The sequence below is a fragment of the Salvia miltiorrhiza genome, chromosome 4, assembly GCF_028751815.1.
Source record: "Salvia miltiorrhiza cultivar Shanhuang (shh) chromosome 4, IMPLAD_Smil_shh, whole genome shotgun sequence".
Classification (NCBI taxonomy): domain Eukaryota; kingdom Viridiplantae; phylum Streptophyta; class Magnoliopsida; order Lamiales; family Lamiaceae; genus Salvia; species Salvia miltiorrhiza.
In genome coordinates this window covers 12,113,836-12,129,282 of record NC_080390.1, presented here as the reverse complement: position 1 = coordinate 12,129,282, position 15,447 = coordinate 12,113,836, and the positions used below count along the sequence as shown (strand labels likewise).

General features: G+C 34.4%; 2 long non-coding RNA genes across 3 annotated transcripts; one reads left to right on the top strand and one right to left on the bottom strand.

Annotated features, from left to right (window-relative positions):
- Nucleotides 1-4,958: 4,958 nt before the first annotated feature.
- Nucleotides 4,959-5,680, bottom strand: LOC131022754 (uncharacterized). Its single transcript, XR_009101407.1, has 2 exons — nucleotides 5,223-5,680; nucleotides 4,959-5,092 (listed from the first exon to the last, which is right to left on the bottom strand). It is a non-coding gene; the product is annotated as an uncharacterized LOC131022754 (long non-coding RNA).
- Nucleotides 5,681-5,834: 154 nt separating this feature from the next.
- On the top strand, nucleotides 5,835-6,785 carry LOC131022753 (uncharacterized). Of its 2 annotated transcripts, XR_009101406.1 has the most exons (3): nucleotides 5,835-6,017; nucleotides 6,232-6,292; nucleotides 6,364-6,785. It is a non-coding gene; the product is annotated as an uncharacterized LOC131022753 (long non-coding RNA). The 2 variants fall into 2 exon arrangements; XR_009101405.1 differs by lacking the exon at nucleotides 5,835-6,017 and having other exon boundaries at nucleotides 6,079-6,292; nucleotides 6,367-6,785.
- Nucleotides 6,786-15,447: the final 8,662 nt, after the last annotated feature.

Here is a 15,447-nt window from a genome sequence, read left to right as displayed (position 1 = left end):
CTTTTCTCTTCACTCTACCTTATTCTCTTCCCTATCTACTTATCCTCACTCCTCTTTCTTCTTTCTTTCTTTCTCCCTCTCCTCCTTCCTCCTAACCCCACAACACTCTCCCATTTTTCAACCCCTAATACCTACATTTCATAGCAATCTCTTGAAGATTATGTATTTATTGTGATGAGACCACACAATCCCATCACCTCTCACTCTAAATATGGTTTCTCTCCTTCTTTCTTCTCTTAAGTTTCGGCCAGCACCTTCCTCCATTTAGCCTCACTATTTTCTCCTTTTGTCTTACCAAATATAGTAAAAGATTAAGGTTCCAAAAGTGTTCATCTCCAAGCTCAAGCTTCAAGAAAATACTAAGCATCATCCTCTACTCCACCTTCTTTGATTTTGTTGGAAGTAAGCTCATATCCCCATCTTATGATATGTGTATATGTATGTATAAGATGAATAAGCATGTATACAATTGAAGCATGATGAGTTCTTGGTATGAAAAAGCATGAATATAGTGGTGGAAATTATAGATCTATGAGGATATGTGAAGTAGACTTTGAATATATCAGCTTTGGTTTTTCAACCATTTGAGAATTCTTCACTAAGCTTCTGTACTGCTGAGTCGACGAGGTTTTCCTTGTCCAAAAATCTTGAAACTTTTATGCTGTGTAGACAGAGGTGTCGTGAACATGCTTGTAAAATTTCAAGTCATTTGGACTTCGTTTACTACCTTTATAAATTATAAAACTTCTACTGCAAAATTCTACCGGAAATTTGGAAGGGCAGTCACTGGAGTCACACTCTGCTCAGCTCTGCTAAGCTCAGCACTGCCAGATATGCTCTGCTCAGCTCTGCTATGCTCTTCCAGCTCAGCTCTGCTAAGCTCTGTTCTGCTCAGCTTAGCTCAGCTCTGCTAAGCTCAGCTCTGCTAAGCTCTGTTATGCTCAGCTCTGCTAAGCTTAGCTCTGCTCAGCTTTGCTAACCAGCTGATCCATCGATCCGACATGGACGACTGAGATCTTATTCACAAAAGCAAACTTAAGTAATTGCCATTCAATCCCTCCGTATTTCTGAATTAGCAATTAAGTCCCTAAAGTTTTCTGTGTAAATAATTGATGCATAGATGTGAAGACACATATGCAACAAAAAACATTCAGCCTTCCAAATTTTTATATTAGAAAGATACATGTGTTATACAGATGCACATCGAATTTCAAGCCATTTGGGCAACGTTTACTATTTTTCAAAAATCTTAACTTCCAGTTGTCCGAAACAGCCAAATCTGGTAGACTGTGGGAAAACATCCATATCTCTTAAACCACTTGGAGTTTTTCACCCTACTTTTTTTTAAATGAAACTAGACTCAAAGAGGTTTTCAAAGGTATAAGTCTTGAATCTAGGAGATTTCTGAGATGAAATAGTTTATTCTTTAAAGACAAGGCAGTGCAGAAGCAGTAAGTTGTAGGTGTTCGAAATTTCTTACTTTTGATATTGTATTGAGAATTTTAAAGTTTTGGTGGAGAAATACACCATGTTGTGTCATGAAAATGCTACTGGAATATATATATACATATATATATTTGAAAATTGGAATTTTTCAAAAAGGATTTATGAGATTTAATTGTCACAATTCTTATAGGAAATGATTGTTTGGACTTTTAAAGGTTTGAAAAAAAATGTTTGAGTGGAAAAACTCTTTTATATATATATTCCATAGCTTACATGAATAATTGAGAATTTACTTACAAGGGAAAAAGATTTCAAGTTTCATAGAGTGACTTTAAAGTCATTTGACTATTGAAATAAATTGTGAAAATGTATTATGTGGAATAATTGATTAATTTGAAGTGTGAATGACTATGTGAATTATTTGAATGCTATTTACCTATAAGATTGAGAGTCTTTTGATTGGATAAGATATCCAATTAAATTGGGAGGTCCAATTGGGTAAATAGTGGAGAAGTTATAAGATGAGATTAAGCATATGATGAAAGTATGAGTATTAGATATTAGTTAGATGAATTTCTAACTAGAGTTTATTTTGTCACATGGCAATCAAAACCACGTGCGCTACCAAAGGTTCGAGTGACGGCCGACGTTAGTACGACTCTGAGCTCTACGTCATCGACCCTTGAGACATGTGAGCTTTATTCTAACTCTATTATGGCAAGCTACCATGATAATGAGTTCAAATGCAAATCTTATGAAAATGAAGCATGTTGAAGTATTATTGATGAGTATTATGAAAATTGTCAACTTGCCATATTTATTAGGGATTATAGCCAAAAAATACACGAACTTTGATAAAAGTTGCAATTTTCACATGAACTTTCAAATTGGCCAAAATATACCTGAACTTATATTTTTTGTTGTAAATTTCACCTCGACGGAGTTCAATCATTGTAAGTTCAGGTGAAATTTACAACAAAAAATATAAGTTCAGGTATATTTTGGGTAATTTGAAAGTTCAGGTGAAAATTGCAATTTTTATCAAAGTTCGTGTATTTTTTGGCTATAATCCCTATTTATTATTGGTGAGAATGAAATGTGGTATGTTGCCTCTATGAAAGACATGACTATGATCACGATGCAAGATATCGGCCTTTGACTGATTTAGATGACAGTAAAGGTTTTGTGCGCAGAGGTGATCGTGAGCCGTCTCTAGTCGGCCGATCACGGTGATTTGAAGGAGGCCTCCTTCTCTTCACCTAATATATATATATATATATATATATATATATATATATATATATATATATATATAGGGTTAGGTTCAATGAAAAAGACCTAAATGTATGAAAGAAGAGAGAAATAGTCTCATCCGTTGATCTTATCTAATCTAACGGACATAATTTATTCACGCCATGTTCAACGGATTTTTTCGTTGAACATTCATGAACATATACAATATTTTTGGAGGTTTTGGGTTTCGACCCCCCATATGTTCAATGAAAAAATCCGTTGAACATGGCGTGAATAATTCATGTCCGTTAGATTAGATAAGATCAACGGATGAGATTACTTCTCTCTTCTTTCTTACATTTAGGCCTTCTTCATTGAACCTTGGCCTATATATATATATATATATATATATATATATATATATATATATATGAGTTCTCATAGTTGGCACATCCCCTGAATATATATTGTCTGCAGACTAATGATATTATTATGATGATGCAAATGAGTTTATGACAGAAAAACATGAGCATGTATTTTTAATCTCACTTAATCCTGTTCATGCATTTAAAAGGGCAAGGTTGACATATAGCTCTAAGAGCAACATTTCAATTATTTCCGGCATGAGTCCACTGAGTGCTTTTTGGTACTCAGCCCTGCATATATTTCTAAATGTGCAGGTCTTGCTTGGCGCGAGGATGGGCGAAGGCTGTTGGAACTGTCAGTTGGCCGTGTCTTTCTATGTCTCAAACTTATCTTTATACGCTTTGACTCTATAAGTAACTGAACTCCCTGCTATATGTCTTCACACATATAGTAACGTATCTCGCTGCATAACTCTGATGAAACTTTTTATTCAATTTGCTTATGCCTGTAATATCCCATAAGGGAAAATACTTTTCAAACCCTTGCTAAGTCTCCAATTGCTTATTTATGTTTTACCCAAGTAAGAAAATATTTAGTCTTAAAATCCTTCTTGAAAATGAATAAAGTTTGCAAATGCTTCCGCTAAAACAAGATGTATTTCTATTTCTTTCACTATTACTTTTATTAGTCGTACGATACTTGGTATACGCTATCACTGGCTATATCGGGCTGCGACACTATCCAACGTCCCAGCCAGCCTCTGCGCGCTACAAGAATTTAAGGGTTTTAGCCACACATGGATGTGTGGCTAAAAGTATATTTATGTGTCACTGTACATTTTTACCCACACATAAGTCAAATGTCAACATGCAACATGTGTGGGTAAAACTTTGTAAAGAAAGGTTTTTACCCATACATATGTATATGTGTGGATAAATCACCTAACATTTACCTACACATATATATGTCACGAATAATATCTTTTATGTGTGAGAAAAGATATTTATGATATAATGTAGTGATGATGTGGAAATGACGTCGCATTTACACATGGCAAATGTTATGTGTGGGTAAATCTTATAAATTATGAGAAGATAATTCTTTTTTCAATAATTAAATATTAGATAAAATTTTTGTTATTTATTAAATATTATAAATAAGCGTGGGTAAAATGTACATTATGCGAACAATATTTTTTCTGACAATTTTCATGTAAATATAAAATATCTTATCATACATTATATGAGCCAAATATGATAAATTACAAAATACAAATGACGAATACATTAATTTAAGCAATTACAATTTAAAAACTTAACAATATTCAATAAAATTAAACTAGCTACATAATATTTTTACGAGAACTACAAAAAAATTATAACTCTAACTAACTACACACTTAATTTAAACAATTACAATTTTTTTGAGTTCCTGACAGCAACTTTTCAACTGTCTCAACTTTATATGAGTAAGTGCTTCATTTATTCCTGCTAAGATAATAGAAACATAATGTTATTCAAATACACCATACAAAAAATAATCCAAATCTAATATAATCATATAAGAGCTATAGAAAATTTGGAATCAAATATAATTACACTTAATACAAGAAAATTCTTTTTAAAGGCATATACAAGAAAATTCTTAAAGTTATTGCCATATCATGTGTATAAAATATATTCCTACAAGAAACTGTAACATAAAACATATAATTGAGTAAAACGATATATGCTAGAACACTAATTATGTTATAGTTTGATGAGATAATTAGAGAAGGAAGAATAATTCCACAAATTACAACATCTCAATATGTATGTTTTAATAAAGGAAAGGGGGTTAATGATAGTCCAGACATACCACATATTAGATACAAATGAGCATACGATTGCGAACAACTAAGCATATAAACGTAATTTGAAACAAAAAAAAGGCAAGCATAAGAATGTACTATTGAAGAATGCTAACGTTACTAATCATACAATTAAAACTTTATTTAGGCTCTTCGACAACCTGCTCAATGTGCTACACACATATACTACCCCACCACCTGTTTGCCAAAAATTCAAAGAGTAATTAAAAAAAAATCCAGTCAATATCCAACAACAGAGATAGAAAATTAAAGATTAAAGAATTATAGGTAAAAGCCAAAAGAACTACTATCCCAAAATTTGATTTACCCCAACACGTGGTAGCCACCATTATGCACAGCTTGAGAAAAATCAAACCATCAATCCTATGCTTCCACCTTCATAAACCAAGTCTATGTTCCTCTAAAACTGTATATCATTAATAACTTCATTGAAATAAACAGATATAGATAGATAGTAATACATAATAATTCGGGCGCAACGATTTTCCTATTCTTTCTAGGCCATCCGTTGTGGTTGCGGCTACAATAGGTGTTGGAGGAGGGGCGGCGCTATGAGTCGGAGTCGCAGTCGGGGTCGCGACGGCGCCCTTAAAATTTGAACATCAGAGAAAAATGAGAAATTGAGAAAATCGGAGAGGACGAGTAGTGGGGATTCTAATGGAGGAGAGGAATTGGCAATCTAAACTCCACTATGATTGTGGATAAACTGCCAAGTTTCGTAGATAGGTTTTTAGAGGGATTTTTGGTAAATGGCGGTAAAATGAAAATAATTATACGTGGTTAAATTTTTTTTATAAATTTTCCATATATTAAAGCATAGATTTTTGGGGGAATGTGATTCCCGCCAATTACAACATTGTCTAACCCAAAGGATGTTGCTCGAATTGTCCGCTGGTTAACAGAAGCTATGCAGATTTGATTGCTGTCCAGCTGGCTCCAGCTGGTTCCATTAATAAAGAATAGAAAAACTGGCAGCCAAATTATATTTGAATTTCAAAATCTGCTCACTTTGGAGCCAATTGGTTAAACAACTCAGCCTATAAATATGAGATTATTTCACAATGCATTTTCACAACGCAGAGTTTCTCTCTCTATATTTGTTGTAATTTCTCTCTCTATTCTTACTTTTCTTAGTTGTTCCAAATCTAAATCTTTTTATGTTATGTTCTTATGTGGCACTTTCATTTTAATTGTATTTAGTTTTTATGGCCATTTACGGTCTCAATACAATTCAATGTACAATATTTATTTCTACTTGATGCATAAACTCTAAATCTGGAATATAAATAGCTAATATTTCTGAATTTTCTCTGCAGATGAAGGCTTGAATCTGGAGCATGGGAACCTCTCGAATTCTGCAAAAGCAACAAATAAATGGTTTGTGTATATTCCAGATTTATAGGAAAAATAGATAAAAGTAGCTAATATTTATTTATGAATTTTCTCAGCAGATCAATGGAGCACGGAAGATCTGCAAAAGCCTCAATCATCTTTCAATGGAGCATGGAAGATCTACAAAAGACAAAAAAATTGTTTTAGAGTATATTCAAGATTTACAGCATGTATAAAGAAGAAGAAATGGTATATTCAAGATTTACAACAAGTAGGCATCAAGAAGAAGAATTACATATCACCCCTTAAAGGGTTTCCTCATGTTAATTTTTCAGTGAAAAAATAAAGCAATACATTATAATCACATGCAAATACATATATACATTTCGATATTTCGATAGGTTTCAAATCCAAGAATTTATTGTATATTATCTTTCATTTTCATTAGTTTTTCATTTATATATTATTGAAATAGTTTCATTATATATATTTATTTTCCTTTTAGCATGCGTTCCTATCTGTGCCATAACTTTTCATTTACTGTTTTTGCTTTCCATCTAAAGCCAGACTCATCAGAATTGTGAAAATAGTGTCAAATAGCCAAGTTAGATAAACTATTTTAAATCACAAAAAATCTGATCTAAATTTTTAAGATAGTGATGATACTTTTTTTTCAAAAAAGCTGCGAGTGCTTGACAGAGACCAACGGTGGTAGTGGACTTGCCTTCACAACGGAGTGATACCCCCAACAACCACCTAATACACATCTCCATTTCCTCCATGTTCATCCAGCGCCGACACCAACACCTGAAAATAAACTCTTTTTTAGTACAGACAAAGATAAAACAAAAGTAAGAATTATGCAACAAAAAAAGTTTGAACACAAATAGGGAAACTGTGTCAAAAGAGTAGATGATTGCTAATTTTTTATCGAAGATGATGAAAGAGGAGTATATAGCAGATTCATACTAATCTGCAAAAAAAGAAAAGAAAAAAAAAACTATTATTTTAAGAACCCATTTGTGTAGATATTCGTAGATCTAACAAAATAATACCATAAACACAAAAAATAAATAAATAACTCAAAAACGAAAAAACTAATATGGCTACAAAATTAAAGATCTTACTCGTTATTAATTAAAAAAAAGCTCATCAGCAGAAAAATAAAACTTATTCTTTTCAAATGATATCCATAGATCTACAAAAACTGATACTATAAAAACAAAAAACAAAAAAAAATTAAAAATTAAAAAACAAAAAACAAAAAAATAATAAACGAAAAAAAAATTAGATCTTATGCAGACGAGTAGAAGGCCGAGATCTGGAGGCTGGACTTGGGCGACGCCGTCGTTTGAAACCCGGACGACGGCAGCTGGATACGGGCTGTGCAGAGGGAGGCGGCGAGAGTCGTCGACAGAAACTTCACTCCAGCTCCTCCACCACCGTACGAAGATGTGGTGGCGTTAGCGGCTGCTTCGCCTTTTTCGCTGTCAGTATTTTCGTCCGATTATGAAATTTAGGTGTTCAGAGAGAAGAGGTGAGAGGGGGCGAAAGCTAGGGTTTTATTTTTGGGAGTGGCCAAAGAAAACGATGCAGACGAGGGGGAAGATAAAAAGGGAATATGGAGAAGGCTGGAAGAAGGTGAATATGGAAAAGGCAGGAATTGAAGGGGAAAATGATGCAGACGAGGGAGAAGAGGAAAAGGGAAGATCTGGAGTTTAGAAGTTTCGAGATAGCAGCGCCGCTCATGTGTGGAAAACCCTCAAATGAGAGAAGTATTATGTACACCCTAAAATGAGGGAGTAATTAATTAATAGTTGGGCTTTATCTATGGGCTTATTGTGGGCTAGCCATTTACACCACCAACAACCAGATAAAATTGTGGGCTCTAAAGAAAAAAGTGACACCCATTAAATCAAACAATCAAACAAGATATTAAATTAAGATTTATTAAGAAAAAGAAAAGGAAAAAACATCCCTTGAAAGCACAAAGACGCAGACTAAGGGCGCAAAACTTGAAAAGAGAAGGAAAAACTAAGTAACTTAATACTGAAACTCAGGATAATCATCCATGTCATTCGACCAACGCCCATGGACAACATTATTCATTGCAATCATACTGGGCCTATTGGTGAGGTCAACCACAAATTCCCTTGGCTTGTAACCCATTTCTTCCGCATTCCTGAGACGGCTTTTAATACAACCTTCTGGAATGGCATGTACAGGCTCTCGTCCCTTTACCGAGCCCTTTGGGCGACCACGTCCGCGCTTCTGCTCCGAGAGCAACTGCATCCCCTGATTAACTTGCTCCTCTAACCTAATTATACGACTCGCCATCTCATCCGGAGTAGGATTGGTCTGCTTCTCAACATCAACCGGAGTAGGATAGGATTGGGTCTCTTCTGTCCTAACTACCGAATGCTGCTCTACCACAGCTCCTCCATTTGCTCCCGGAAGAATAGAAGAAACAGTCTCTGTGTTCTCCCCAGCCGGCGACGCCAAAGAGTTTGGCATTTTTTCCAGCTCATGCTCCAGACGTTGTGCTCTGATAGTGTTCTCAAGGGCTAAATCTTTCTTCTGTAAGCCGCTGGCCTCACAGTCGAAGTCATCATTACGCCCCTCTAAATCCTTCCTGGGACTCGCAGCCAGGCGTCTCTCTGTAGACTCCACAACAATATCCTCGTCTACCACCTCCAAGTTTTCCTCCTCAACGTCTTCTGCCACCAAGGATCCAAAAGAGTTTCCTAACAACTTCTGCGGTTCAGTAATCTTGGACCCAACTTGCTCCGATTCAGCCACTACCGGCTCCTTCCCAACCTGCTGCCTTCCACCAACCTGCTGCCACTCCGGCTGTGGCTGTGATTTCTGGGTAATCGGTTGCGGCTGTTTCGGCAGCGCAGTATTTGTATCCTTTGCCTCCCCCGGCGCCACCGATTTGTTCTTGCGGCATCCATTGGGAGAATGTCCCGTAATCTTGCAACGACCACAATAAAGGGGAAGATTTTCGAAAACAAATTCCACATGAAATGAGAACTCCTCCATATCAATAAGCATAGTATGAGGGAGAGGAAGAGACATATCTATTTCAACAAGAATGCGGGCGAACTGTCCAAAATCTCTTCCTGCCGACGCACCATCGATCTTCAAGGGGTGGCCCAAGAAACGTCCAATGCCAGAGATAATTTGTGGATTCCAGTATTCGATTGGAAGGTAATGAATTCTGACCCACACGTTAGCCAAAGGAGAGTTTTCCTTGAACGGATCAAAATTGCAAGTCCACTCCCGGAGCCGAAGATTCCCCTTCGAGAGTTCCCAGATCGCCTTCTCCTTCGCTATAGCTTTATCAGTCGCTGTAGTAAATCGGAGTGTATAATAGCCCTTTCCCAACGGAATCAATTGCCAAGCAGAAACTATACCCCAAAGTTGTTGAAGTTCCGACTTCAATTCCATAGTAGAACGTGGCTTATCGCCTTTCCCCAGCAGGAGACGTCCTGTCAACGCGTGCTCAAAAGCTTTAACCTCCTCAAGATATAAAGCCTTTGGTATTTTCAGGGAGAATTGATCTCCCTCCTTCGTTGGACGCAAATCGTGAAACACATGGGCTGCTAAATCCGGCTGCTTAACAGGTCGCTTCACAGTGGCGTTCGCATAAGAAATCCTAGCGTTTCCAGCCACGCTAGGGTTTGCAGTATTCGCCGCGCCGTTGCCTGATGAAGGGGAAGACCGAGTTGGAGAGTTGAGAATATTTATGGTGTGTGGCTTTTGTGGCTTTTCAAAATTCGCAGAAACGGAGGGGAGGTTAAGGGCTCCCTTGTCGCGAAATCCGGCTGACAGAGGAGTGGCCATCGATCAGCGAGAGGCGGCAGGAAAATGTGCGGCTAGGGCAACGTCTGCATCAGAGGAGTAGCGCCGATTCGCCCCGAAACTCAGCGCCGTCGAATCTGAGACGCGCTGCACCAGAGGAGTAGCGCCTCGCTAGAGGAGAAGAGCCGCGCCGCACCGGAAAGGAGGAGGCGGCCGTCGTGTCTCTGGCAGAAACACGCCGGAGAGGAGCGTCGCCGACGCCGAAAGAGGGGTAGCGGCGGCTGACCTAAATCTCCAATTCGTCTCTCAACTATTCTTCTCGGTTCCCGTAATCATCAAACAATCAAACAAGATAAAATTAACTATATAACTAATAATCTTTGTGCAGACATGTCGAGCCATGTGGCCATTGGGGTATACCAAAGACTATTGCATGAATCAATATTTAATCTCTTTCAATTTAATCTACTTAATACTTTTAGTTATATTATTATTCATAGTGCATGCACAAAGAGTAATTTAGAAAAAAAATACTTAGTCCATGCTAATGAAAACTATCGAAAAAATTTAGTTAAAAATTTACTATTGTTGTGAATTTATTTAACATTTTTAATTCCTTCCTCTTTTTTCCTTTATTTTAAGAAACACTAACTCAATAATTTTATCCAACTAATTGAAAATTACATTATTTTTAAAATTATGAATTACAATCCATACACACATACTTTCTCAAACTCTAATCCAATTAATTGATCTATAAATCTTTCTTAAAATTATATACAAAAAATTATGCACATGTTTCTTTTCAGTACTCTTACCTAAATAATTGATTATTAAATACTTGAATTTGGATAACATCTTCGATTGGGTTTACTCTACATAAAAACAAAAAAGTGATTTTTTTTTACAAAAAATATGGATGATGTAACAAAATATCTATTAATATATATTTACAAAATAATATTGACAATTATTATGTAATATGGGCAGGCGTGTTTTTAAAAATGATGAGGAGTGTGAATGTTTTTATTTTTATTTTATTTATTCTTGACACAAAACAAAATTCTATTTTATAAATTATATTGTATATGAATTTCATATTGACGAACTTTCGTTATTTTGATTGTAAATTTATTTGTATAACTATAGTAATTCACGTTGCCCACTTCTAAAAATTATAGGAAAAAAATACTACTTATTGCATGGATTGTATTATGAGATATCTCAATGAGCTAAATAACTTATTCATTTAGACCGTCTCCAACAGTGCATCATGATTTTAAGGGTTTTGGTGGCATCATCATAGACACATCATCATATTCCCCGTTCTTATTTTCACCTCCAACAATACCTTTTTAAAACTCATTTTTTGCTGACATCATTGTGGAGCCATTTATCACCCACTTCAATTAATTTAATATTAAAATTAATTATTTTATAAATATTATATTACAAAATTAGAAATATTAAGTATTACTTTTTTAATTTTTACATCTAAATATTTTATATTAAGTATTGAATTAAAAAAATACAAAAAAGTAAAATGATGAGTAATATTGAATCAAAATACGTTTTTACAAACTTTTGAAACAAATATTTTATTATACTAATTTTCATAAGCAAAGTAATGAAATTGAAAATCAAATACGAATAAAATTTTCATATAATCAACCGAAGACATTATTTTCGGATCAGCACTATAGAATTTCGGGTTAATTTCGAGCCGACCCTATCGGGTGTCGGGCTATTCAGATTGTAATTTTTATCGAGTTTAAAAATTTCAAAAAAGTTTCTTCCTTTTGCATTTTTTTTTGGATTTTTAACTTTCGTTTTTAATATCTTTCTTAAATACGGTATGAACATTGGAATAAACATAAATAACATAATCAGACTATATGTTTATTACTCCATTGGAATGAGTATAGATATATTAATTAAAAAAATAAGCATGATATTTGAATTAATATATATATATATATATATATATATATATATATATATATATATATATATTTATAGTGCCTATCATTTAGTGATGAATTAAATTGTAAAATGAAATGAGCAATTACCTAATATCAAAATAGTTCATTTGAAATAAAATAAAAGATAAAATACTCCTAATTTAATGTTACAGTATTATCTATATCTTAAAATATATATTATTGGTTCTTACATTTAATTGATGGACAAATCAATATATTTTGTAGAATTTTAGTAGATATTGTAATACTTGAAATTTATCATATGGATATTTCGTTAAACACAAAAAAATTATATAAAATATTTATATTATGTAACACATTGGCACAAATTTATATTTTTAGCATTGAAGTTGTATAAGTTTAGTTACTATAGAATATAATTATAATCATATTTATTTATCCTCTTTTTTTCTACTTTGTTATATTAATAAAGTATATTTATTATGTTTAGTATAATCATTATCACCGGCTTTATAAAAGTAAATTGATGGTTATTTTATAAAATTGTATATAAGAATAAAATAGTTATTGTTAATAGGGGTGAGCAGCGGGTTGGAAACAAATCGATACGGACCGACTCACCGAGTTTGATGGACCAAAAATTTTGAAAATTTGGACCAACTCAGACCGAATTTTAAGAGAGGACCGATCCAGGACCGGACCGAACCCAAACATCGGGTCTGGTTCGGTCCAGGTCTGACCCGCCGAACTGTAAAATTTATATTTTTCCTATTTTACACTCAAATTTTAGATTTAAAACTTAAGAATTTATATACGAACACATATCGTAGTCTCAAATATTCTCAATCCACAAATACCACAACCACAAGAAAAAAATATCACTGGTAATTGGTGATAGTGTTGTTTTAAATCATTGGTGATCTAAAGGATTGTCATAGTGTTGTTTTAAATCATTGATGATCTAAAAATGGTCGTAGTGTTGTTAAAATACCAAGTGATATTTTGCTCGATTGTTTTTGTATAAGATATAATAAAACATTAATCGTATTACAAATCTGAAATATTAAAACTTAAATTAATACAAATATGAAATATTAAAAATATGAAATATAAGATATAATAAAACGGTATATCACATATTTACTATCATTACAAACCTAGAGTTTTAGTACTAATATTTAATACAAAAAACTTACTTAATGCTAGAAAGTTGTTTGTTATGTTTTTCAAAATATGGATGATGTAGCAAAATATCTATTAATATATTATTTACAAAATAATATTGCCAATTATTATGTAATATGGGCGGGCGTGTTTTTAAAAATGATGAGGAGTAGAGCACAACTAAGATGGGTGACCGACTGAGAAGTTCGTCTAACTTATGCAATACTGTATAAATAAATAAATTTCAAAAAAAATATCGGCGGTCACAATCTCCGGCGGAAAAAACCGCCGCCGTCCGGTGAAGATTACCAGTGGCAAACACGCCGCCGGTAATCCTCTGGCAGTTCTCCGCCGCTCACCGACGAATTCTAACGGCGGTAGCGCCGCCAGTAATTATCGCCAGCGTGTTTTGCCGTCGGTAATCGTGTTACCGACGAGAAATCTACCGGCGGCGTCACGCCGCCAGTAATGTTGCCGGTAGTTCATTTTCTGGCGGCCGCTTCGAAATTACCGACGGCAGACGCCGCCGGTAATCAATTGTTTTTTTGTAGTGTTTGTATTATGTTCCACTACTATACTTCACAAATACGTATGAATATTCATGTCGTGCGAAGCGCGGGTATGTTACTCTTATTATATATGTTGTGCGAAGTATGTTTTATATCACTTTTTTTTCTTTTTACAATTCTATATACTCCTTGGATCGTGCGGAGCACGGGTATAATACTAGTTTAAAAATAAACTTCATTAAATAAATAAAACTAAAAAAAATACCGTCAAAATGTCACTAAATTTTTTTGCTACACATTTTAAATGCCAATAACTAATTGAAACTTTCAAATTGATTCTCCTACACATTTTTCAAAATATGTGTTGGTGAATATGTGTGGGTAAAACTTCAATTAAGATTTTAAAAAAAATAATTAATTAATGCCAAAATACAAATGTGGCTAAATATATTTTCTCACATTTATTATATGTCAAGAATTAATAATTATAAAAATTCATTAGCCACACATATATAACTTATAATTATGTGTGGTTAATAAGTTTTATTAGTTTTCCACGTTGGCACAAAAAAATCAAAAACAAATTTCGTTACATAAATAAAATTTAAAAATTTACCGTGGAAATAATAAATGTCATTAAAATGTTTTTGCTACACATTTTAAATGTCATTAACTAATTGAAACCTTTTAATTGATTTACGCACACATTTTCAAATTATGTGTGGCTAAACTACCACACATTATTATGCGTGGGTAATTATGTGTGGGTAAAACTTCAAATTCTTGTAGCGATCTGTAGCTCACTATCGTCCCCCTAATACAACATGCAATTATTAACACAACAATCGATCTTCTCTACTGGCAATCTCAAACCGCGCAAATTCCTCTTCGTACTATAGAAGCTGTCATGGCAGTTGTTATCCTTCGGTAAAGCCTTTTGAACCATCACAGACATCTGACTAAAACATCTCTCTGACATATGGTTACCTTTATGCTCATGAATTGTGTCATCCAGGATAACTGTGAGTAAGTGTCACAGAAAGGGTATATAGGACTATCGGTTGCGTTCAACATGTCATAAATTTGTTGAGCGTCAGGATTGGGCGGCTCCTCGAGATTTGGAGGATCTTGATAATTACTAGGTCCAGCATGATCATGCACCATCCTTTGATAGTTACTGTATGACCTATCATCCTCATCCATTCTAGTATGTTCTGTCGGCATATACATTGGTGCTTCCCCTTGATAACACTAGGTTGTGTAATTGTGGACAAATCCACGCGTAGTAACATGTTCTCTGACTGTAGGTACAGATAAAAAGGCTGTATTCTTACACTTCCTACACGGGCACCTAATGTTACCGATTCCATCTGTATACGCCGTTTGATTTATCGCAAACTCAAGGAAACTCTCAAGTCCCGTTTCAAATGCAGCACGATCATTGTATCTCGCGTACATCCACATACGATTATCACTCATTCTTACAAATTCTAACTGAAAAAAATAAATAAAATATAATAAATTACTTGAAATCTAACAAAATTTCGACAGCATAACCCCACTATCCTAACTATCAAGTGCTCGACTCTACCAGCAGCTAGTGACCATATTGGTCCTAATTTACTAAGCCTATACTAGGTCTACCCGGCCCCCCAATGTCAAAGCAATAATACAATACATATAAAATAATAAAAAAAAACAGGGTGATTAAATTAAACACAATCATTTGTTGGGAGAAGATCCTTAAGAAATAATCAATTTCTATCCCAAAAGGAAAAGA